The sequence below is a fragment of the Ambystoma mexicanum genome, chromosome 1q (genome assembly GCF_040938575.1).
Source record: "Ambystoma mexicanum isolate Mex_15411 chromosome 1q, UKY_AmexF1_1, whole genome shotgun sequence".
Classification (NCBI taxonomy): domain Eukaryota; kingdom Metazoa; phylum Chordata; class Amphibia; order Caudata; family Ambystomatidae; genus Ambystoma; species Ambystoma mexicanum.
The window spans coordinates 912,073,554-912,100,399 of record NC_090922.1 but is presented as its reverse complement, the minus strand read 5'-3'; positions in this window follow the sequence as shown (position 1 = coordinate 912,100,399).

Sequence of the window (26,846 nt, the reverse complement as noted above, 5' to 3'; positions counted from 1 at the left end):
GATGAAAAAGGAAGAAAGCATGCCATGATTTTCAACAGGCGGCAGCTGAAATGTGAGGAAACTTAGGTCGGCCACTGTTGACAAGGAATGCTTTGGGATAGTTTAGAGTCTTAGGCATTTTAGACCTTACCTTGCTAGGACAGCTTTCAAGATCCAAATTGACTATAAGTCCTTAAAGTGGTTTATGCGGCTGAAGGGTAAATACCTTCCACTGCTCAGGTGGTCAAATAGCCTGCAAAGGCTGGATTTCACTATTGAGCATAGACCAGTCATGATAATGCAGATGGCCTTTCAGAAGGTATATTGACTGTCTGGGTGAAGGTGGCAATCTCGTGGGAGATTAGTCCACCCTAACCTCAGTCCCGGGAGTGGGGGTGAATGTGGTGCTGAAAATGCATTTGAGGGACAGGGCATCCTCGTCCTTGTCCCACTACTTCCCTAGTGTGTGTTTTCTGTTTGTTTTCTGACAGGAAAAGAGCTCAATGCGTTTCAGGACTCTAGTTCCCTTCTTTAGGAGCAAAAAAGTGCATTCAGCCCCTAATTTTTGGTACACTCTGTTAACTTTTCAGGTTGTACCATGATTAGGACAATCTTCCTTCAATCTATTTAAAGGCCACACCTAATATCACAATTAAGGGCCACCAAGGGGCACCAATGAGAGGTAGGGTACCCCTACTTAATGTATGCAAACTGAGAAATATTGTTCCTCTTTAGAGAACGTCCTATCACTAAAACACTATCCTTTTGTTACTTTTTCATCACACAGATTTTGCAGAATGAATTAGAAGAATTCTAGAGACAATGGGCATCATTATAAGCATGGCGGTCCAGGAACTATGGTACCATAAGCATGCCGGTACCGTAGTTCCCGGACCTGTAAGCGATATTCAATCAACACTACAGCTAAGTCAATGCCTAGTCTGGGATGCTGAGGAAAACCCTTATTGATGTATTTTTATATCCAGTTCAGTACTCTGGATGACAACCCTTGTATAACACCCCCCTCTTAGAATCCCCCTGACCCCACTGAGCCAAGAAGTAGGTTTGTTTGCAAATTAAAAGGTTTATTTGGACAATTCAACAGTATATATCTATCACACTTTATAATAAATTGATAACTGATATCACACTTCAGAATATGACCGTGATCAACAATGGATAATGTTACAGTGGTACACTTGATTACTTAGGAGTAGTATAGAGGATGAGGTAGCTGAAAATGCTTTATGGTTTCAAGGAAATGCAATGAGGAATTAAATGCAGTACAGAAATACTTGATATGATTTTAGCAAAAGATAAGATAATCACTTTTTCTCTGGCAATTCACCCCCCTCCCCTATGCAATGTAAGAAATGGAAGGAGATGGAAAGAGGAGCACACAGTTCTCAGGAATTCAATCAAATACAATACGAAATTCAGTTCCCCCCCAGCAAGCTTAGAGGAAACAGGTAAGGAGTTTGAAACACAGGCCCAAAATGATGGCAATGGATGGGAAAATGTGCCAACTGATTTTAATTCCCTCTAGAGATTCAGGGTGAGTGGGAGATGCGTGTTGGTATTAGTTCAGGCTCACTTTAGCAATGCTCTATGAGTTATTACCAGGTTGCAAACGGATTTTAACAAAAGAAAGAATGGAGCTGCTATTTTGACAAGTGGAGAAATTGAGCCAAAATCGCAAATCGCGGTAAATTTCGCGAGTGCGTGTCTCGCGATTGCAGAAAAAGTGTAGGGAGTAGTCGGTTCTAGGTTTGGAAAGCCTAGATTCTAAGCTTTCAGAGGAAAGTTAAATCTCGTTCCTAGGACAAACGGTTCCGGAGATACAGATGATTTAATAAAGGTAGATTTTCGGATTTAATGTAAAACTCAAAATGACAGGTGACAGCTTGCAGCTGCAGAATTGACAGGTGACAGTTGTGCAGCTTTAAAAATGACAGATGACACGATTTCTAGGAGACTGTTCTACTTAGGTTAAAATAGTTTGGATTAGATTATTTTAACTAAGAGATTGGTTCTGCACAGTTCTGCTAGGTACTCACAATATCAAGTTGAAATAGGCCTCGCCACGGATCTGGTCAGGTTTTGGTCTGGACCCCGGTTCTGGTCTCGGCACTTCACAGCGATCTGGATCTCTGGTTCTGCTCACAGCGGTCTGGGTCAGCTCTTCTCTGCTGGTCTAGCCTCTCTGGATTCGGGATGTAACACTGCTTTCTGGGTACTCGCAACAGTTCTTGGCACAGAATTCAAACAGCTCGCCCGGCTGTTGAATAGTTTGGCTGGTTTTGAGGCCTGCTGAAGAGGATTCAGCTCGTGGATTCAGGCCTCTCTGCTACAAATTCTGGAGTTAATTTCTGCTACAGGTTCTGGAGATTGATGGATTTGAAGTCTGGATCTCTGGATGTGAAGTCGTCGGTCAGCATGCTCCGCAGCAAATGGAATTGAATGTGTCTACCTGTCCCAGCAGTCTCTTTTTATGTGTTTTGAAAATGGGTGTGTGCCTGGGCCTAGCTAAACCTGCCCCTCTCTACTTGTCATTGGCCCAATTCTCCCCTCTCCCATGATTGGGGAAGGAAATGTGAGTCAGAGTGATGAGGTCTGTTTATGGGTCAGAGGGTCCACCCCTGGTCAATTTGCACACAAATCTATTTCTGACCCAAATACATATTTATCTATGTACCATTTTTCTAATATTATAGGTCCAGTTAACATATTTTCTGTAGCACCAAACCATCCGATCCCTGTCTTTGTACGATGTTGTGTCCACTGATGACAGAATTCTCCCCTTTTCATCCAGATAACGACCTCTAAACCTTTCCAGATTTTACACAAATGTGCACCAGGGATATGGGTTACAGATGATAAAGTGTCAGATTTTTAACATGCAGACATTTGGAGTGAGACCCTATTTTCCGCTAGCAACCCCCCAGAATACACCACAGGGTCCTAACACCTCTTAAAACGTGCACAGAAAAATCACAAGAATAATGATATTACTTATATAATTCTGACAAGTCCGCTCTATGAGTTATCTATCTTTTTAAAATTATGCCCTGGTCAAACAGGGGTGTGGTTTAGGTTCCAAAGCACATGTGGGAAGCTTCTGCCTGTCCCCGCCTCCAGCTCAGGTGGCTCCCAGAGGCACTTCTCCTCCCACTTCTCCCAAGAGGAAGCCACTTTACGACCCCCCAATATAACATTTGCCTGAGCCCAGGACAGTGCTTTGTTCAACCTCCTGCAGGCTGCAGGTCCCCTCCCTTAATTCAATCAGAGAGGTGTCAACTCCTTTTGGCAAGGGGCAGCAGGATGCAGCTAGGCCTGGGAAGAGTGGCTGAGCAGGTTTCAACTCCTATCGGGGGTAGTTGTCAGGCAGAATCCAGTTTCATTAAGCCAGGTTTCAGCTAAATGTCACTTTTTGTTCCCAGTTTAAATCAAACTTACAATTTTTACATATACATTAAATAATTACTTCCCTCAAGTAATTTCAGAATATAGTTTTACATTGGATCCACCTCTTAGCAAGTCTTTCCTTGGCCTGGTTTTGTTTCATTTGTTCAGTTTTACACAAAACACTGGTGGTTTTAAAACACCGGCTTTCTGATAGTGGTGAGTACCGGTATTGCAACCATTTTTGGGATTAAGAAAATGAATTCCCCACAGTTCTGAGTTGCTTTTTGCCAATCAGCATTGCCATTCCCAATGGTTTCAGGCTACTGTGTGTGTAGCCCAATGGTGGTTTTAGGCAGTGCCCTCCTGTGCTCATAACATAGGCAAAAATGGGTGGCAGCCTATTCTTCATGTTTTCCCTGTGCACTCTCTGGGGAGTTCTGGCCATCATGATGTTTTCCATGCCAGTACTGCACAGTTGTATGGTAGGGCTTGGATGCATGGGTAAAAACATCCCACAGACCGCCATACTACGAGCTGTGCCTGACGGGCAGTGTGGCACCCGTGAGCGCGGCATGTCGGATGCGCCAGCACCATCGTTGACGGTGCCAGTGCATCCGACGTCCCCATTCCCATGGGGCTCAAATGGGAGTGGGGACCGGTAATGTTGGAATTGCCCGGTAATTCCTCATTGACGGGGGCTGGTAAAAATGCAACTCCGGCAGCAGCCGTGCCTGTTTTACAGGCACTGCTACTGCCAGGCTTATAATGAGGCCCAATGAATACTAGATAAGCACTTTTTTGCTCCTGAAGATGGGAACTAGAATCCCGAAAACGTGTTGAACTTATTTCTTAATTTATTACTGTAGCAAACAGATGGACATATATGAAATGGACAATTTGCATTGAATATTGTACACATTTTTTATGAAATCTGTTTTAGGATACCTTGTTTGTTGATTTATATTATTTATGATGAAATTTTGTCAAATGTACATGAGAAATTGAATTGAATATAAGGTCTAATGGTAATTTACTTGTAACTAAGGAACACAAGCGGTAGGTCCGCTTACACAGTAATTTGATTAAAAAAAGAATAACGGATTTTATACTCAGAAAGTGGTTAATTATCTATTGTTTGTCATCTGACAATACCTTTGCGTGTTCAGGGGACGTGAGTGTTCCAGGGCCCGTGGACACCGTTTTGTTCGAACTAATGTTAACCAGCAAACTTTGTCATTCTTGTTTTCACCTTATTTGACAAGAAGCAACAAGATTGAAAAAAAATAGGGTGTAAGTTTGTTTGAAAAAGAATGTAAGGTTTCAAAAAGACTGCTAGGAGAGGTGCTAAACAAATGCCAATTAAAGAATGTGGGTGAGGTAAAGAAGCATAGAATGACCTCCACCATGAAGATAACTCAAAAAAGAGGTGGAATCAAAAAGAAAAGGGAAATATTAAAGAAATATTAAAGACGATAGTAAAGGCAAAGGATTTCAGAGATTTAGGCAATTGCGGGCTAAAGGGGGCATTGAAGCTCTGGCTGTACCAATTTACCATATTTGAGAAGTCGTGTGGTACATACATTTTGAGGGTCTTTATGACATTACTTCTGAATGATTACGTGCAGAGGAGATTAAAGAAAAGAATCATTAGAACATTTCTGAAGAAGTGTAATTAGTCATTGTCACTCAGAAGTTCAATACGTCTCCAAGTGGTGACCTAATTCCAAGAGGCCTTCTCAAAAGTATCCCACAATTGGGCTCCTGTTTGAACATCCTTCTCCCAAAAGCTGGCATTGTACCAATCAAATGCATATTTTCAAGACGGGAAACCATAGAGGTCCTGTTACTAACTACATATCGCCCTTGTTGATTCTATGGAGATTGTATACAGCAACATTGTATAGGGCCATTTAGAGGAGTGGTCCAGTGAAATCATTGTACTGATGGATTTTCAGAGTAGTTTGAGGAAAGGAGCCTTAATGATTAATCAGTTTTCTAGATCGTTTTTATTGATAGATAAGCAATTGGGTTTAAGAGTGTTTGCTTTTATGGACATCTAAGTAGCCTTTGATGAAGTCCCCTTGGCCCATTTTAGGAGTGAAATGATAATGTTGGGAACACCGGCTACTCTTTTTGCAGCGGGATGCAATTTCCTTAAGGCCAACACTGCAAGCATCAGATTTGCCCTGGAGTCCAAGACTACAAAACGTGTTCCTTGAATCAAGGAGTAAGACAGGGCTTTTTCCTCTCATTGTATATCAACTCTCTACCATTGATGTAAGGAACTTGGAAGCTGACAACCCTTGTCTGGATGGAGAGACATTAGGTGTACTACTCTTCGGATACCATGCAATTCTAATTAGAGAAACGTCCCCTGCATTCTAGAGACAGTTGGATCTGATTAAGATGCATTGTGAGGAGAATGGAATGCAGATCATTGTTAAAATAATCAGTTGCAGCATGAGGAAATAAATAATTGAATGTTCAATTGCTTTAGATGCTGAATAAATAGAAACAACTAGCTTTTTTTCTATTCCTTGGTAGTGTGGGTGTCCCAAAATGGTAACTGGTGTGCACATGTCTTGTTCTACTTTAGTGCAGCACGGGATTGGGCTTGCAATGATCAGATTTCCTGAAAGATTGTGTAGCAGCGCTATTGCAGATGTCATGCAGTGTATCTCTCACAAACCCTCTCTGCAACTCTTTATAGGCTAAGATCTGGACAGTCCACCCTATTAAAAGATTAGAAAGAACAGTAAATACAGTATTAAGCACACTGATGGTGTCTCTCTCTTGAAGAAATACAACTTGGAACGTCTTTTCTGCAGCACCACCCCTGACATATAATGTGACTTCCTGACCCCCTGACTATCCTGTACCTCGCAAAGGCAGCATGACCTCCAGCAAGCACATCAACCCTACTGCAGTTGTGCTTCATTCCCTCTGTGTTGTGTTTGTATTATTCACAGTAACCGTAGTTATAATCAAAGATATTAATATCAGCTCCTTTGGAAATGTATTGGTTTCCTTTACTGTCCAGTGACAGTAAAATTGCTTTAGACGATACTCTATTCCAGAAAATTAAGAAATGTTAAATGGGCTATTAAAACTTAATTAGTAATAATAACTGCTGCCTGAAAACCTGCTTTCACTTAGCTGAAAACGAACGTTTTTCTAATCTGCATTTTGCAGAAACTGCGAGCCATCCAGGTGCTTTTGCTCGCGCGAGGTCACTTCCTGGAGGAGGCGGGACCCGGCCAGCACACGTGACTCATCACGTGACCTTACCAGCTACAAAGCACAGAGCCAACCAGCCGAGCGGCGAATACTGCTGCCTGAAAACCTGCTTTCACTTAGCTGAAAACGAACGTTTTTCTAATCTGCATTTTGCAGAAACTGCGAGCCATCCAGGTGCTTTTGCTCGCGTGAGGTCGCTTCCTGGAGGAGGCGGGACCCGGCCAGCACACGTGACTCATCACGTGACCTTACCAGCTACAAAGCACAGAGCCAACCAGCCGAGCGGCGAATACTGCTGCCTGAAAACCTGCTTTCACTTAGCTGAAAACGAACGTTTTTCTAATCTGCATTTTGCAGAAACTGCGAGCCATCCAGGTGCTTTTGCTCGCGCGAGGTCGCTTCCTGGAGGAGGCGGGACCCGGCCAGCACACGTGACTCATGACGTGACCTTACCAGCTACAAAGCACAGAGCCAACCAGCCGAGCGGCGAATACTGCTGCCTGAAAACCTGCTTTCACTTAGCTGAAAACGAACGTTTTTCTAATCTGCATTTTGCAGAAACTGCGAGCCATCCAGGTGCTTTTGCTCGCGCGAGGTCGCTTCCTGGAGGAGGCGGGACCCGGCCAGCACACGTGACTCATCACGTGACCTTACCAGCTACAAAGCACAGAGCCAACCACCCTTGCGGCGTTAAGCCCGGCGGGGTCAAGGGCGCTGGCTGTTGTGCGGCTGTTGCGCGAGTGCGCCGCATTCTAACGTCGGAACTGAGACGGAACCTGTTTAACTTAGCATCATATGAGGTGGTAGTGAGGTAAGGTCCCACACCATATGATCTAACTACTATAACACATCCAAGACCCTACGTGAAACTGCGGGATATTACTTCCTTTGATCACGTTAGGATCGCAAAACAGGTTTCACAACAAAAAAACACATCTTTAATCCCCGATAAGATATATTTAAGACACTATCAAGAAATACAAATCCTTAGCAGCACGCACCTCTGTTCGCAGAAAGTCTCTAATCTTTTTAAGTTTTTGAAATATTCTTTGGTACACTCTGCTTGAACTCCACTTTCACAAACAAAACACACACTACGGATTGTCTATCAACTAAACAATAAGTTGAAATGAGACTACGCAGTACAAAAGAAATGGAAGGGGCAGGGGATGGATCTTATCTAAACCAAAATGACGTAGCAAGCACACCAACTATTCAACATGTTCAGGAGAATGTAAATTTAAACACCCCCTTGCAAATACAAGCACTGGTACATACTGAAGGAAACCACAGCACACCAGTAAAAAGTCCAACAGAGAAAAATCTACATGATGCTATAATGCAAAATTGGAAGCGGGGATTGGAATACACCATTACAACAAAAAGGATGCAAAGTAAAATAGACAACTTTTTTGGGAAAAAGCGACATAAAAGCCATAGTGACATTGAAGGTGAATCTCTCATTCTTTGGGAAGACACAAGGAACCCACAAACCCCCACGTCTAGTACAGAAATACACACGATATCAACAAATCTGGAAAAGGAAGGCCCCGCATGCCAGGAGGAGGATAAAGTGCCTTCTCCAATCCCTGAAAGCTCACAGCTAACAACAAATGGCACACAACTTTTTCAGGGACAAAGGGAAAAAGACACAAAAAATGAGGAGAAAGCACAAACAAATGTAAATGCAGATACACTGAAAGCCCTGAATTTTGTTCTCAACTCATTGGTCTCAGTCTTTGAGATGTTAAAAGGAGAGGTTCAATCGCAAAATGGGACTTTGTTAGAAATAACAAAAGAAATTACACTCTGCGATTCCACTCTAGTGGGTTTGGGGAATGCTATTAATACAAAATTAAGCACCCAAATTCAGGCCTTAAACCTCGGGACTATAAAGCAAGGACTCGATATCGCATCCATCCAGCAATCAATGAAGGAAACAAATGAAACTGGAAAACAAAACAATAGACTGCTACAAGAGGTTCTACTAACTTTGAAAGGACATGTGCTCCCAACCCAAAAAGAAAAAACTCCACAAAAAACTCAGGAATACTCACTTGATGATTCACCACTTTCAGAATCCATAATGGAAGAATTTCTAAGACTTGCAACGGTACTAGAGGAAGACGTAGACGTTGGAAAAATTCCGCAAAAAAAAAAAGAAGGACTTGAAATTCAAAAAAACATTCAAAAGGGACAAATGCAAGAATGGCAAGAACTAGGAGAACAAACATCAAGAGGGAGAAGAAAAAGAAGGAATTGCCTTGCAAAGCGAGAGAGATCCAAATCTACACAACCAAGAGGAAAAAGGAAACAAAATAAAGGAATAAAGCATAATAGAAACAGAAAAGAGAAAGGAAACGCACAAGAACAAATGCGATCATCTAGGTACAGTGAAGAACAAGAAAGCATTCTAGAAGATCCTAAAGCCCTTTACAACGGCTCAAAAAAAAAAAACAAATATGGAAAAGGGGAATCAGAAATGTAGGACTGAAATTTCTGCAAAATCCAAAACGATTGAAGAAAAACAACTGGATGACATAGCCTTAATAACAAAAGCAAGTATTGGTTTGCAAACAGAGGAGGAAATAGGGCAAAAAGACAACCTAAAAAAAAAAACCACAGAGGATGAAAAGGAAATGAAACAGCAACTAAACCTGGAGAAATTACCAGCAATAAACAACTTAGATACACAACACCAAAAAGAGACTATAACAAAATCAGTTAAATGGGCTCCTATTTTCATTAAAAAAAACCTCCAGCCTGGAAAAAATAAAGCTGTTAGCAAAAACACTGCTATAGATCAACATGACAATATAAAAATTGCCCCAATTTTCTTATCAAAGAAGCAAGTGGCCATTAAGGATCCTAGATCAAATCTTCCTAAGTCATTGGCCTCAACAAATACGATGGAAAAAAACATACCCGAAGGAAATGATATTAAAATTCAAAATGGAGAAGGAAAATTTGTTAGGCTTGACACTTTTACACAACACGAGGAAAATAAAATAGGGTCCCAATACTCCTCGGTAACATGTGGTCAACCAATCCAAAATACAACGCTGGAAAACAAAATCAATCGGGTATGGTTGAGACTACGAACGAATCAGGGTCGCCACAAAGCTTTGAATCGGGGAGTGATCTTAGACATAATACAAAAAACTGCAAACCTTCACTCCTTCAAATCTAAAGACATCGAGAGCGTGAAATTCCCACTGTCAACTGATCCATTTTTAGTTGAACTCCTCTTGTCCTCTAAGAATGCAAAAAATGATATTCTACAAAACTCAGTTGAGCTAGAATTCTATGGGCTAGAGGTCTCATGCAGTGACAGGGAAAGCAATGTTATGAGTAAACAATACAAACCAATACAATCAACCAAAGGAAAAATATCCCAAAACGAGGCGATTCCTACAAAGAAAGGAAATTCAGAAAAAGATCTCAAAGAAAAAGACAACACTCTTTTGCTCCTCCCAGAAATACTGACAGAAGTATTGCAGAAACTGGGCCTAGGCACACAGCGTCTTTAGAAGGAACAATGTAAATATTTTTAGTTGGAATACAAGGGGCTCAAGTGTCATTAGAAGTAAGGAAACACGATCATATCTATTTAACCAGGGAGATGTAGTTCTATTGCAAGAAACCTGGCTGGTAAACCCACTAAATATTGAAGGATACACAGTTTACTGTCTATCAGCTGCGCAGAAACCACTAGGACGTCCCTCAGGAGGACTATTGATAGCACTAAAAAATCAAATTTTTAAAAATGTCACAGAAATATGGAAAAATCCCCAGGGGATCCAAGCATGTAGAGCCGAAGTAAAATTACAAGAAACTATTACAACTTGGGTTTTTATAAATATTTACTGGAACCCTGCAACATCGAAACTAAATTGCTTCTTAGAAAATCTAGCAGCACTATTCGAACTACTAAAAACAACCTTAGCCGCTTGTAAAATCGTGATGGCAGGAGATTTTAATGCAAACTGCCTACATCCCCAAAAAGGAGGCTTAGATCGAATGTCTCAAGGGAAAATCAGTCAGGGGAAAAAGTGGCAGGAATTTATGGAAGAATGGGATCTTCATATGGTAATGTGCACACTAGAAGGCGACCAAGAACCATATACAACCTGGAGAAGAGGGAATACATCCTCTGCCATAGATTATATTTTTGTTTCAAAAACCCTACATGCTTTGCCTTCTACTCTAAAAATAAAACAGGAGTCAGGCAGTGATCACAGTAGATTGGAGCTGTCATTTGAAAATATTATAATAACGGAGGCTGAAAGAGAACTTCAGCTGCTAGAAGGTAAAAAAGGAAAACTCAGAGTTACAAAATATAAAGATGGGGGAATCAAACTAAATGAAAAACTTAAAGGGCTCCCGGAACATTTTTGGAAAACGCAATGTGACCCAGAAGGATTTACCAATTTTCTATGGACAACCCTAACGCCCAAATATTTAACGGGAGAAACCAAACAGAAGCATCTTCATGCCTTCGATGAACTCACACAAAGAAAGAAAAGAGAGCATAGAAAAGCTCTAAGAGATATAAAAAGAGCAGGATACTCATTTGGAAAAATGAAAATGGAGATAAGAAATCAAAAAGCAAATTATAAATCATGGTCAATTTCGCACAAAGCACATCGGATGCAAACAGATGGTGAGCATATACTTAGCACCCTTAGAGAGAGAAACAGCAAGAACTTCTGGGAAATATTGAACAAATTCGAAGGGGACCAGACACAATCATTATGTAATCTAGTGTCAGAAGATAATTGGGTGAGATATCTGACAGAAACATTCAAGAGTAAAATCAATTACGAATTCAAAAACAAAACAGATATCCACTGGCAACTAAACTTTAAGGAGGAGGATATACTCGAAATCATAGCCAACTCATCGACATCTAAAGCGTTGGGACTAAATGGCCTGACTTATCAGGCATTGAGAAATGAACCAGTGTTGTGGTCAAAACTTTTATCCACTCTCTTCAAGGAAATACTAAAACAACGAACATTCCCAGCTTCTTGGAAAACGGCTCTCATAGTACCCTTTTTTAAATCTGGGGATCGAAGAATAGCAAGTAACTACAGACCAATAGCATTGCTGGAAATTGAAAGTAAAATCTTCATGAAACTTCTACTGAATCACATCATGAAATGGGTTGAAGAGTCCAATATTTTATTATGCTATCAAACAGGATTCCGCAAAGGCCACTCAACATCCATTAATGGACTGATCCTAAATATCCTAAACGAACAAAAAGAGGGGGAAAAAAACAAATAATGTACGGAGCTTGGATAGACCTTTCCAAAGCATTTGATCAGGTAGAACGAGTACTACTTTGGGAAAAACTCCGAAAATGGGGAATGCCAGAACCACTATTATCAATTCTAGTGGAGCTATATAAAGATACCAATTTGAGAATACGGCTTGATGCAATGGGACATCTCTCAAGACTGGTTGAAGTGAACAGAGGAGTAAGACAAGGCTGCCTCGGAGCGCCCCTATTCTTCAATCTGTTCTTAGCAGACATGGGCCTTTTTTTTGGAATCATCTGCTTTGTTAAGCCCAATGTTAAATGGGAGGAAGATCTGTTGGCTTGCATACGCAGACGATATAGTTCTCCTCGACAGAACACCAGTCGGCTTACAACATCTACTTGATAAAATGAATGAATATGTGGAACTAAATAAATTGACAGTTAATCCAGCCAAATCAAACATTTTGATCTTTAAACATCCACTATCAAAAACAAAATGCATAAACTGGAACATGGGAGGAGAAAAGATAAAAACCGTTGAAACCATAAAATACCTGGGATATAACATCCATGCTCATCCAGCAATATACAAAGCAGAAAACGAAATTAAGGCGAAAGTCAAACAATTCACATCACAAATGATCAAGCTAAACTATACATTTTGCAAGTTCTCCATCCTCCCATTGGTGAAGTTCTATCTTGCCAAAGTGGTACCAGTCATCCTATATGGCTTAGAAGCAAAACCGGATCTCTGGTTTACAAACTGGGACAATTTTGAGAGCCATCTATGGAAAAAAGCTCTGGGCCTCCCAGATTGTGCCTCTTTAAAAAGTCTGAGATTTGAATTAGGTCTAAAATCACTGAACTGTATGGCAGACTGGAAGCTCATCTCATTATATCGAGAAATAATAACGAGTAAAGACTCGACAATGTATGGAGATCTAAGACACGAAGCTCTACAAAAGAGATCAACCATCCTCGCCTCATTGGAAGAGAAAACGATGGAAAGACTGGATGCAGTAGATCTAAATGAAGAGATCTTGGCCCTAAATCCACTTAAAGTAAAAAACAGACTCGAACAATGGGACTGGATTAAAACGGTAGAAAAAGTAAGAGAAGACCCAACAAAAAACATTTTCTTGAAAGGAGAAAAGAAACTCGGGTGTCTCTCCCGATATCTCCTGAAGTCTCCCAATAGGAAATTGCGTTCAGACGTCCTTAGAATGAGACTGAACCTTGTCCATTGTGGTGCTGTTCTAGTGAAACGTAACCAAGGAGCCATGGCAAAAAAACTATGCTCAGTCTGTGAAAACCCTGCCAAACAAACACTAAGACACGTACTAATGGATTGTGAAGGCATGTGGCCACTACGATTTAGACTTTTTAGAGATCTCGTACGGAGGGAGGAAGACATAGTCACAGACTTCCTCTGGGATAGAATTATCTCGGGCACCAATGCTGCATTGATGTTTGCAGCAACCCAGGTCATAATAGAAAGTGGCCTGACAATCTAATATAAAGTAAAGTAGAAGTATTTGTAAATTTGGAACCAACAAAAATTAGGAACATTTGGCAGGGTTGGTGGATATCAATGAAATACACATGCAAATTTTATAATTTTATTATTTTGTAAAGGCTTGTGCCAAAACAAAAAAAAAAAAAAAAAAAATTAGTAATAATAATAGTACATGCATTCACTGGAATCCAACGCGTATTTCCCTTACCCAAGGAAAATACAAACACATTCGGCCGAAAGCAAGGAGAACATGGCAAACATGCGAAATAATAAAGAAAAACAACTCGGGTGTTGAATGTACTTTTTTACTGAAAACATGCAAAATAACATTGGATCAAAAACGGCATACCACTTGATGAGGTGCTCACCAGGTCTGACAGCTGGACCTCATTCCAATACAGGTACACCAGGTAGGATCCCGACCTCTCAGAGAACAGCAGGCCCCCGATTCTTAAGTGCTTGACAGGATAACTACATCACGCTCTCTACCGCTTCGCATTGCGGTTCTGCGCAGGCCCCGCACCCACTGAATAACAAGGAGACAGATAGCAGTGAAATGATGAACTGCATCTCAGAGTGCTGTGTCCTAGATGTAGTGCAGACGAATTGGGATCAAAATAGTGGTGAGGCAGCCGAATCGACTGAAAAAGATATATTTCTACCCCTGTGGTTCTCAGGCGCTTCACTTGAGCATCCTCTCATGTCACCCTTTCACTAATGACCCCTTCTGTGGGATTGTGCGTGTGCCTGTAATCCTGTGTGTCACATGTTTAGCAATGGGTCTTTTTAACGCACACATGAGCATTACATTATTTTATTTTTTTTGGGATCTGCTGCTGCATGAATTTCACTAAGCCTGCCAAATGTAGTTACATTACAATCAGCTTATTTTTCTCTAGTTGTGTGGACAATGACTGAAATTAACATTTTATGCATATCTGCACTAAAGTTGGCCAAATGTTTAGTTGCCCAATCAAAATTATTTGCAGATTGTTGAAAGGGGTCGAAGTGTATGCATAGCCCAAAAGTGTGACTTGTTAACTAGCGAGTTAGTCACAAATGCTAACTCCCTATAATGAGAAACATAAAAAGTAATGCGACAAACAGATGGCAGTGAGGAGTAACAGCTTGTCATGGTGGCACCATGACTGTGTATAGTGTAGCGAGCGACTTTCAAAGGGGAGCTATGTAGTCTGAAGACGTTTTGCGTTTAGGAAGCAGTAAGACAAGACCCTTGTGCATGTGTCAGTGCCCGCGAAGCCCGCTTAAAACACTTGTATATACATGTAAGGTATGCCGCCATCTGCGTAGACTTTTTACTTTGGCTTCTCTATAATGTTTTTGCGGTTTGAAGAGCTGAAACAACACATCTGGTTTGCATTGTTAAAAGGACAGCAGCCTGCATCTCACGTTACTGTGTATACTTTTTGTTGACTACAGTCATTCAGGAATCCAAGCCACCCAGCGTGCATTATTATGACTGCTGTTCCCTATATTCCTGAATTCACGTCGACTGCGTTGGCTTTTGCGCCCGTTAGTGAATCGTGACCTCGCTCTGACCTTTCATTCTGCAGATGTACTTTAACCTATCCGACTCTGAAGAAGACATCCGTTGAAATTGTATTGTCTGGAAAGTATTTCCAAAGTAAACGACAGAAAACACAGCCTTCCTACATCAACGGTAATCCTTAAATCATACACCATGAGCGGGTAGACTACACAGCACGTTTTCTGTTTTGCTTACAAAAATTAGCAAAGAGCCAATACAAACCAAGCGATCACTTTCCAGGACTCAGACTTAAATCAGAGTGGTGTGTAGGCAAAATGTATGCACCTGCACTAGGATTGTGTGATTTACAGAAACAAATGCTAGCAGGGACCTACAGTGCAAAGGATTGCACCTGACACGCCCACATCACGCCCCTAGTGCAAAGCAAGGGCCCACCAAAATAGGCTGCTTTGGGCAGAATGTGTCCGTGACACCAGATGCAGCGAACAAGCTACAAATTGGAGTACTCACAAGCAATCACCATTACTTGCACCCATTCCAACCATTAACAGTCCCAGGAGTGCCACAAATATGCCCCCCCCCAAATGCAGCGTGCACCTACACCCACTAGTTCTACTCCCTGTACACCCACCAAACTGAGCCCCCACATGCAAAGTGCACCTAAACCCACTATTCCTACTCCTTATACAACCACCAATCTGAGCCCCTATGCAAGTGCGCCTACACCCAGTCTCCCCACACCCTGTACACCCTCCAATCTGAGCCCCCCAAATGCAAAGTGCACCTACACCCACTATTCCTACTCCCTGTACAACCACCAGTCTGAGCCCCCATGCTAGTGTGACTACACCCAATCTCCCCACACCCTGTGCACCCACCAATCTGAGCCCCCAAATGCAAAGTGCACCTACAACCACTGTTCCTACTCCTTCTACATCCACAAATCTTAGCTCCTCATGCAAGTGCGCCTACACGCAATCTCCCCACACCCTGTACACCCACCAATCTGAGCCTCCCAAATGCAAAGTGCACCTGCTCCCATTATTCCTACTCCCTGTACAACCACCAGTCTGAGCCCCCCATGCAAGTGTGCCTACAGGCAATCTCCCCACACCCTGTACACCCACCAATCTGAGCCCCCCAAATGCAAAGTGCACCTACACACACTATTCCTACTCCCTGTACAACCAGCAGCCTGAGCCCCCCATGCAAATGTGACTACACCCAATATCCCCACACCCTGTGCACCCACCAATCTGAGCCTCCCACATGCACAGTGCACCTACAACCACTAATCCTACTCACTGTACAACCACCAATCACCACCCCACACACATAACCCCACACCCTTACAATGGTGGATGAGAACTGTCCACCTCAGTTAATGGTTGTGTGGTGCAGATGGTGCATGCCCCCCTGCACCTGTATGTGTGCAACAGGAATGCAGTAAGCCAATCACCTGACACCTGGCTTGGGTTCCCCCAATGCAGGCGTTGCTCAATTGCTCTGAGGACAGAGTGATGCTGAAATGAGACTGGAAGCTGTGGGCCATGTGGGTACCTCTCCCTGGCAAGGTTTCCAGGGGAATAGCTGGCTGGGCACCGTGAGGTGGACCATGACACACTGTGCCGTCAATCCTGACCACTGGGCACCCGCCAAGCTGAAGAAAATGACCAGAGAGGAATGTTAGTCACAACAAAGCCTAACAGCTGGACGCACATGTGTGGAGAAGGCAGTGAGGGTGGCCCTAACGCCTGGCCAGGGCTACACCAGACAGGGTCCACCTGGGTCTGCCCCCACAAGAACTCAGCTCTGTTCCCAAATTCCCAAACCTCTGCATGTCAGTACTCAGCCCAATACCCCATCAAAATACACCAGAAGTGTCACCCCCTCCAGTTTGTAGCCCTACTGTATTTTGTGGAGGAACACTGTGCACACATCATTAAAACTACAACCGCTGGGTGGTGTGTACAAAACGAGTACCACAATAGTTGACGCAACACAGATTGGGCACTACCTTAATTACTGACAGTGACACTGTATGGCCCGTGTCACTACTGGTTCACCATAACACCCCTCCTGAGGAAATTGACTACACATGGCCCTCCCACAACAATTATGGTACAGGAATACCTCAAAGTGTACCTGTACATCCACAATAATCTGTCGTCTCACCTTCCCTAGAACTGTGAGGGTTAAGCGGACCATCACATCCCAACTCACCCTTGTACACCAGTTGTTCCGAACCATATCCTACACAGATGTGTCTCCCATGATGGAGAAATCAATGACTACAATCATCTGAGACACACATGGACTGTTGACACACATTCACCGGAAGCACATGTACAGCTACAAACACTCTTATGCACACACTCATCAGGCCTACAAGTGTCATAGTGATTTATGATGTGTAACACATGCATTAGCAGTCACGGTGCGTTAAATGAACTCAATTCAGAACAAAAGGACAAATCAGGCAGCACAGACATTCACATTACATATACTGAGCATGACAGTGACCATAACTGGGCTCATCAAAATCACAGAGCAACAAATACCATCACTGGCAACATCACCACAGCCAACATACCTGCGACACACACTAGACATTGATAAAGCCTTTCACACCCACATCCACAACACAATCACAACCGTGTATGAGAAGTGGGGCCATATACTCCAACCAAATCTTCTGATCACAGGCATGTACATTGCAACATCCATGTGTACTTCAAGGCACAGTCATAATTGTTACACATAGGTAATCATAGATCTGTACAGCCAACATACATGGCTACATGACCATCTGTGCAAGGAATGCAATGTTCGACAACCTTGACTACTACCACCCTCACATGCATACAGCCAGAGATGCACATGACAGTCTGCACACAACAAAATACATGTACCAACCCCATTCACATGCATCGACTACATGCATGGACTGAGAAGGCCACAATGAATACATCTACATATGATTCATAAGTGCATGGCTAAGCCTGACACCTGCATACAGCACACGTGTTGCTTTTTGAAAATGTTCATGCGCAACCTATAACCATACCTGCACTGTGAGCAGATGCATGGACAAATGCTACACAGAAATGTAGAACAAGTGGCTGTCTTCTCACTAGTTCCCACCCCCTCACTGACCACTGTCATACTGCAGTGGTTGGAGAAGAGTAGTAAATGGGACCCCCTGTGTTGTTACCATACAACATCAAATGTATGAGAGACGTTATGCACTCGGACAACCATACAGAACGTACCCTCACTTTGAGCCAGTAGAAGGATGTCATATGGAAGGATGCCAGCACACACCAATGGACATCATGGAGCGTTTAGTGAAATCCGACAAGGGCAAGGTGATGTCATAAGAAAGAAATATGATCCTATATTGAAATGATATGAAAATACTTAAGAATAACAAGGTAACTGAAGCACAAAGCGAAACAACTACCTAAAAGCTAAAGTAATCATGACTACAAAGAAGATGACGTTACTTACTGATCAATAACTCTAAATACGCAGTAACATAAGGTAGAAAGGAAACATATGGAAGCTTGCTACAAAGGTTTATATAATGTGGCTAGGACAACCATGATAGGAAAATGGATGCCGATTCATGCACGACAGATGGGGAGCAGGTGCAAGTGGATCTAGGTTACCTGGTCTAAGCCCCGCCCAACTTCTAAGCCCTGCCTCTTCCTTCCTGCGCTTAACTCTTAGATCAAGGGAGTCTCTCACCCAGGCGTCTGAAGCGAAGGGCTGATGAAGAAAAGGCCAATTCCTGTTTGGACCTAGGCTGATGAAGAAAAGGGCAATTCCTGTTTTACCTCTTTGGACATGGGCTGACGAAGAAAAGGGCAATTCCTGTTATGGACCTGTTCGGACCAGGAGGACCCAGGGCCCGACCCCCTGCTCAGAGAGCAGGTAAGCATGCACCAACATGTGTTTACTCCCTCTGTCCCCACAGGCTATCCCCACCACCTCTGCTCTCCCTGCGATGTTCCCCCTGTGCCCCCGCCCTTCACGCACATAGGTGTTGCCTGTTTTGTTTCCTTCTTCCACCCTGCTCCTCCTCCCCCCTCCAGCCTACTTCTGCAGGAGTCTGTCCTGATACATTCTAGTTTCACCATCACCGTCTTTTGGCCAATGCTGGATTTGACTTTTATGAACTTCATTGATTCACGGTGTGTCACCCTTTCTCAACTCTCATGCTGGACTTCCTTTGCATCCTATACTCATCCTATGCTCATGGTGGCCCTGAATCATGCTGTTCCCATCTTCATCTTGTATCCTGACTTGCAACATTATGTGTTACTACTGACTTCTGCCAATTGCATTCACTCTCCCCTCTTGTTTCTCCATTCTTTTTGACTGCTTACTCTCTGTTCTCTCCTCTTCTGCCTTGCTCCCTTTTCCTATCTCCTCCCCTTACTTCTTTTATGCACTTACTCTATCAGAATTGTCTCTGTATCTAGTATGATAGCACCCTCGCCTGGCTCCCCCCCTCTCCTGAGTTGCCCTGTTAGGGAGAATTCTCCAGAATGGCTAATTTCCCTAACCTATTGAGTCCCTCAGCAGCTTTGCTGGATTTCTAGGATTCATTTTTTCACCTGGTAAGAGTGTGAGCCTTTTTTTCCCACTCTTACATGTGTTTTTGCTGTGTGTTCTACATTTTTGGGCTCATGAACTATGGAGTCTCACCTGCTCCATAGGCATCATCTTTTTACTGTGTGTCACACAGCACCTTTAGTGCAGTGACACAGGGTTGTATTTTTAGACTTCCCACATTAAACTCCATTTTCTGGGACTGACTACTGTCTCCCAGAACATGTGAAGTTGCCATTGACTTTACTAGTCTTTTTAAATGTCCAGACCCAGTACAACCTATCTTCCCATAGAGTACTGGAAGGGTTAATATTTATCCCTTTTTGTCTGTTTCTCATGGAACATTATTTCGTTCCCCTTTCTCTAAGATTTGGTCGGTGGCAGTGGTATGAACCATTTTTATTTTACCGCAAGCTATGAAAATAGCCTTGGTATTTTTAGAGGCTATGGTGGTAGCCTCAAACTTGAATCCACTGGACCCCTTTTAATTTTCTTTGGTTCGGTTTGGGTTTATTTGCCATTTCTTTTTCTAAAGGTCTTTCTCGTGTTTTACTCCTGTTTAAACCAGGTCTGGTTCTTTTGCTCGCTGTCCTTTGGCAGGCTTCTGCACAGAATCCTTCCTTAGGCGCCTGAGTGTCTGGGTGTACGGGATGTGAGGGAGGGGTTTGAGGCCCCCTGCACAGTGTCTCCTTGGAGACCCAAGTCGCACTCTAGTTTGATTGGCTATGTGATTGGCTATGTGGCTGTCCTGCCAGTACAGCCACCCTGCTGTGTGATTGACAGCCAGGCTATGTGAATGGGGGAAAACTGCATAAAAAGCTGGTCTCTGGGACTTGAAAGGCAGAGTCGCCACTGGATCAAGAGAACTGAGGAGAAGCTGAAGGAAGACGAGTGCTGCAACTACTGGACACCCCGGTAAAGCCCTGCTGCAGGTCCAAATTGCCTGAACTTCGACGACAGAGAAGATCTGCAAGGAATCTTCTTCCCTTGAGCTTGGTGGGAACAACCAACTCACAAAGCCCTTGGACCTCCTCTTCAGCCTGGTCAAATTTGCTGTGCTACAGGAAACCGGATAGCCAGTGAGAGAGAGAGTCCATTTGTGCTTTTAAGGGGCGCACCTTTTATTCGATGTTTGCTCCACTGCTGGCTTCTTCCCTGGGCAATGTAGGACCCTCCAGTCTTGCTCCTTCTTGTCAGTCCAACAGTCGTTTCAGGAACCGTGAGCCTGCGGGATCTGCCAGGAACCACCGCCTCAGCTACAGCATTCTTGTAATGTACTGTTCAAATCCGGTCATTCATTCCGTCCGACCGCGGTGAAAGTGTTTTAAATCTTTCGCCTATCGGAACGCTTGTCCTTCTCTACTCTTTTGAATAACGTTTCCTCTGACCAGCTTTGTTTTGAACTCTTGGCAAAGACTTAACCGCAAACTACTCTGAACTTTGTGATCCTCTGCAAAGACTCAGAACCATTAACATTTGCCCAGGCCTATTGATTTGAATCCTAGTTGTAGTAAGCCTTTTCTAGATTGCCCTGCCTATTACTGTATGGTGTTGTTGATTTTTGATAACCTTGTCCTTTCCCTCCCTTTTAAATTGCTTGAGTGCCATTTTGCTCACACTTCATTTTGAGCTTAACATGTCCATAATTGATTGGGTGTTGTGTAGTGTACTAAGATTGTGATTTTCTGCTGCTTTATATCAGTGAACTGTTATATTACTGATGGTATAAATACATGTATATTCTTTTACTCTTGAATCAGTGTTTTCTTTGAACCATAGTAATTGCTGTCCGTTGTGTAAATTCTGATACTGCTCACTTGTCTGGCTGCTCAGCCATCGCTACCCCTTTACTGTGTAGTACAGGCTTGTACCAAAGGTGAATTTGTACTTGCACTTGTATTTTAATTGTGTGTGGTGTTCGCAAATAAAATAATAACATTAAAAATGCATAAAATAGTTTTAAATGTCAGTTGTGCTGCTAAATACATTTAATGATAAATATTAAAGTAAAATGAGCCCACCCCCACCCCCTCCCTGTCTTACCCCCTTGCTCACCTCTGCTACTCCTGCACTCCTGCGGCATCAGATCCATCCCTCTAACCCCTGCGCATGTTCGGTATTTTTTATAATCGATCGAATGGTACTGGTCAAATTCGGTCAAATGTACCATTCGATCAATAATAAACAACCAAATTGACTCATACCAATCCTTATAAATGCTATAAGTAGTGATGATGATCCCTTAACCAATCCTTCCCCTCGATAGGTTCTGTTTTTAGCCACGTAGAATGAAGTTATAGATGCCGCTTATTGGGGTATATAGATCTCTGTGTAATCAAGCTGCTTTGTGAGTGTACATGCATCAGTCCGATGTTTGTCAGGTCTCCCTACTCTGAATAAAGTAGTGTTTTGCCATATTCTTTGAGTCTCTCCGATAATTTGGTCTGTGATCTTCATTTGTAATTCCATCTAGCACAAGAGACACTTCAAGGTGGTAGAGCACATTTGGTAGCGGTACGGATGGTCACGGTATAATTGACTTATGCTCAGATCCAGAATTCTAGACAATCGATTGTTCCAGTCATTAGCTAGAAGGTCGCAGAGCTTCCAGCGGAGAGCAGAGAACAAAAAAACATGTGTTAGAAGAGACGGTTGGTAGGTGCTCCTTTGACAAAATTCCTATTCGGTCGCCGCAGGTGCCCCGTCGACAAAAGGCAAACTGGTCGATTGAAGGAGAGGCGATGTTGGGGGACTTCAGCTGATCCACGGACCTAAATAGAACATCGATAGTGGCAAAAATGGAGGGAGGGATTATGTTGTAAATAATAAGTATAAAAAGAAACAGGATTTAATTTGCAGGGATAATAAAGAGAAGAAGTAGATACCTCGATTCCTGGTTCAAAGAGGGACAGAAGGGTACGCACTAAAAAATTGAAGATTCCTGAGGCAAGGCCCGCAGACGAGTGCGTATCACACTCCAAGATGGAGTAAAACGGAGAAGGGATACATTTACTAAAATAGTAAAGGAAGGCATACGCAGTAAAATTGAAAAAGTGCACGTGTGGGGTTATATAAATGTCAATATTAAGCTTTTGTTTTGTTTAACTAATGGATATAAAACAATAGTAAAAAATGAAGGTGATAGGTAGATTTTTTGACCAAGAGATTGATGTCAATCATAAGGATAATACTCAAAGGAAATTACTATATAAAAAAAGAAGAGACTCTTAAAATACTGAAAATAAAAGAACAAGACAATCCAACTTGACAGAAAGTGTAAACAAAGGAACAAACAGAATACCATTGCATAGATCTTTAAATAAAAATGCAAACAGTTAAAATAGTTCCTTTTGGGATTATAAAACATTGATTGATGGTGCCTGCGCCAAACGATCAACATGGTGTATTTGATAAAATAAAGATCCAGATAAAACATTGGGCGAATATCGGCAGTTGAGATCAACTCGCCATCATGGGGGACACTCCTCCGTTACATTTGTTTAGGACACTGCCAAGATATCCAGCGAAGATGAGGAAATATCATTCGGAATGTGTTTGAGGCACAACTAAATAAGACATTCATGCCATGGCCTCAGGAGGGGTCTCTGTCGAAATAAATACTGCGGCATATGACAACTTATTTTCATGCTACTTATAAAGGAAAGAAGTTACAGAAAATGGTGGCCATTTTAGAGTTATGGAAGGTTTACCAGAGTGAGAAAGAAAATCCAGCCGAAAAGAAGCATATGCTTAATCAGCAAAAAAGGCAGGGATAAGACGCCTTCGGCTCACCTTTCCCCTCCTGAAGACAAGTGCCTAGATGCAGAAGAGAAAGGATTTTACCCTTTAAAGGAATTAAAATCAGCAGCAGTTTATGTTAATCCAATCTATGCACCCCTGCTTATAAAAGTGAGGATAATGTGGAAGAGAACAAAAGCAGAGAATACAAAGAGATGCTAACACGCTGAAGTGGGAGAATGGAAGAACAGGCTCCCGCCCTTCCCCTCTCGCGCTTGGCCTAGAGGATCACGTCCTAGACACCCGCCACGAGAGGAGTTTGCCTATCTACCAGACGACCAAATACCCTGGTACAGGAACATACGGATGTGCCCACCTACCTGCCCAGCAGCCCGCCCCGTCCATGCCGACACCTGCGGCATGGATCAACTCGACTAAACCTACACGTCGTTAGAGATGCCATGACGACCTAGCCAACGGTCAGCACACCTGTGCAAACATGCACACCGGACACTCCCACACCAATCCACACGAAGAACATACTCAGTGCTATGACGTAGGCGACAGACATACCCACGGACGTGCATCTTTATTATTTTCCACATAGGCTCTCAAAATGCAGAAACGCAAGACGCATAATGAACTTATCTAAAAAGGCTTGCTCACGCTTCTTCTAAGAACCATGTACCATAATGAAGAATATAACGGAGACACGATACTGAGGATAGAGCAATATGATACCGTAACCTAAAGCGCTCTGCATCAAACGGTTCCACCTATGCACCAGGCCCAAGTAGGCCGCAAGCAAAAGCTTCCATGAACATTGAATGAGCAAGAGCTCGGTTGCTGACCCTGCAGAATGAGCCCGGCGAAAGCACACCGCCAAGGGCACGATGTTGCAATCTCGCACGCCGCAAGCCGACGCCAAGGTCGCACCTGCAAGATAAACCAGGCACACAGTGGGAAAAACAATATTAATTGTGCTGAATTTTGCCTCAAACACGGTCCCACCTCACGTGACAAAGCCAAACCTGACAGGATGCCAAGCCCAGGAGGAAGGAGACGCCTGAATCCCACGTTTCAAGACACCGGCAGATACAATTAAAAGACTCATTGGACATCTGCAGCAGTGGGAGTAGTCGACCTCCCAACATATGAATAAATCTTCACATTGTTTACACCTACCCATAGTAAAACATTGTTGCAAATGACAGGTGCACCGCGAGCTGGGAACAGCGATAGTCTCAGACTGGGAGGCTTGCGAGCGGACCAATCAGAACATTGGGCTCTTATCACTGACGCCATTAACATTGACCAATCCTCAGAGGTCTCCATGTAACAATTTTCATGTATTAAATTGAAGGGACAGCCCAAGTATATCACCTGACTAACCCTCAACCACTAACACCGTTCTCTATATGTATGCTATACTAACCCTACCACTCGAGTAACCAATCCAGAGTGGAAATAGGTTTTTTGCTAAACTTTCTAAAGTGATGCAAGTAGCGCGTCATACTAAGGTAAAAAGGGCCTGCGAGCCCCACGATTGTGTGTGTGTCAGGAGGGACGCGTACGATCCTTGACCCATCCCTGCCATTTTGTCTAATAAACAGCAGAGTCACCTTGCTTCTTGCGTGTGTCTCATACTCTATCTCTTTTGGGATATACGGGAGGAGTTGGGGCCTCCCTGCCCGGAGGTCTACGGACGGCCCGGCCGACCCCGGCAGAATTCCCCCCGACAACGCAATGAAAGTAAACAGCATGATGAGAGAAAGAACAGACATGACTGACAAATTGAGATAGAGGAAGAAACAAGGAAGTAGAAATAAGTAAATGACAGGGCTAAGGGAATAGCGTTAGTACAGAATGACTGGATGGGAGGACAAATATTACTTAAGCTGGACGATAAAGAGGCATACATGGGGTTTGAGAAAGAGTTGAAAGAGAAGAGCGGGAAAAGAAAGAGAAGGAAGAAGAAAGGGCGTACAAAGAAGAACGTGATAAAGCATGCCAGTGAAGGGAAGAACGAAGAAGATATGAGGCAAGAAACGACAAGGAGAGATTAGAAGAGAAGAGATAGAAGCCCAAAGAATGAAAGTATGTAGGTTGTAAAGAAGAACAATTGAGGCATATGAGGAGAAAAGAAGAAGAAATGAACAGGAGTAGGGGATTATAAGATGATGAGATACTTATGTCATAGGAGCATAGTGCTGATTGATGCACAAGAGTGATTGGAGGAAGAGAGAAGGTCACAACAGCCTTGTTGAGAGCTGCAAGCAATGCCAAGATCAGCATGGGCAGGTGGGAAGGACACAGAAGAAATAGAGCAAAGACTTGGGAATTTATACAGGCAAATGAGGGCTAAAGATGGGTATAGAACCCAGGAGAATGCAGAGGGATCCCTTTTAAGGGGGACTGAAGGTAGGTTAGATGACGTCATAACAGACGAGTACAGAACGTTGTCTTTAAAAAGATCAGATCTGGAGAAGGACAATCATCACACAAGTTGGGGCTTAATGATGTCTGACAAAGAAAGGGAGGAGAATGAGAGAGTGCAAAAATAGGCCGCATGTGGGGTTTTAAAAGAATGAAGTATAGACAAAGGGGTACAATTGTCAGATTTAGAAGACCCCAAAGAGAATACCAGAATCAACATTATTTGCCGATCGACCACAAGCGCAGTACAGGGGGATGTATCATTGCCTTATATTAGTAGGTTAAGGGCATTAACAGGACAAAGACACACGGGGAGACAAGCCCCACCTGAAAACATGAAGCATGGGCAGGAGTGATTATGGACCAGGGTTTTTACAATTCCGATTATTGGAGAAGGGTGGGAGGATGACCACAATATATACCGTGGCCACAGATGGATAAAGACAATTTAAGATGTAAATTGCTGAGTTTCACTTACGGTGTAGGAAAATTTATTTATGAGTTGGAGAGAATGACATCAGGAATGGCGCTAGCTATAGGTGATGTAAAAGACCTTATAGCAGCTATTCTATGGCAGCTAGCTGACAACATTTGGAAAAGAGCAGGATACGCAGGTGTGACAGCACAAAACACAACACATGAGGGAGCGCCATTTAATAATTGCAGAACAAACGTATGGCGGCCAATCAGAGTGCAATATCCCGATACATCAGCTATAGGTGTGATTATGGCTAGGAAGATGGGGGCGGATGAAGATCCTGTTGATTATATTCAAGATATTCAAGATAAATTGTGTCAGGAGACTCGTGAACGGTGGGATAAAACAGTAGCATTATTTTACCATGTTTTGTGTCGGGCTGCCCGAACTATTTGCAACAGCAATTGAAAACACAGATGGAAATGGAAGCATAGCCGTGGCCAGAAATACAATTGACAATCGTGTATCACTGCCAATTAAGGCAGCAGAATAATAAAAAGAAATCTGACAATAGAAAGCAGGAGGAAGCAAAGTTGGTTCAGAAGAAATTGTAAAAAATAGCCATAGAAGGAGCGGTGGGAAGGGTGACACAGGAGATAAAATCAGAGCATAAAAATAATGCAAGATATCCCACAGACCAGAGTGGGTACAATATTTGGCCAAG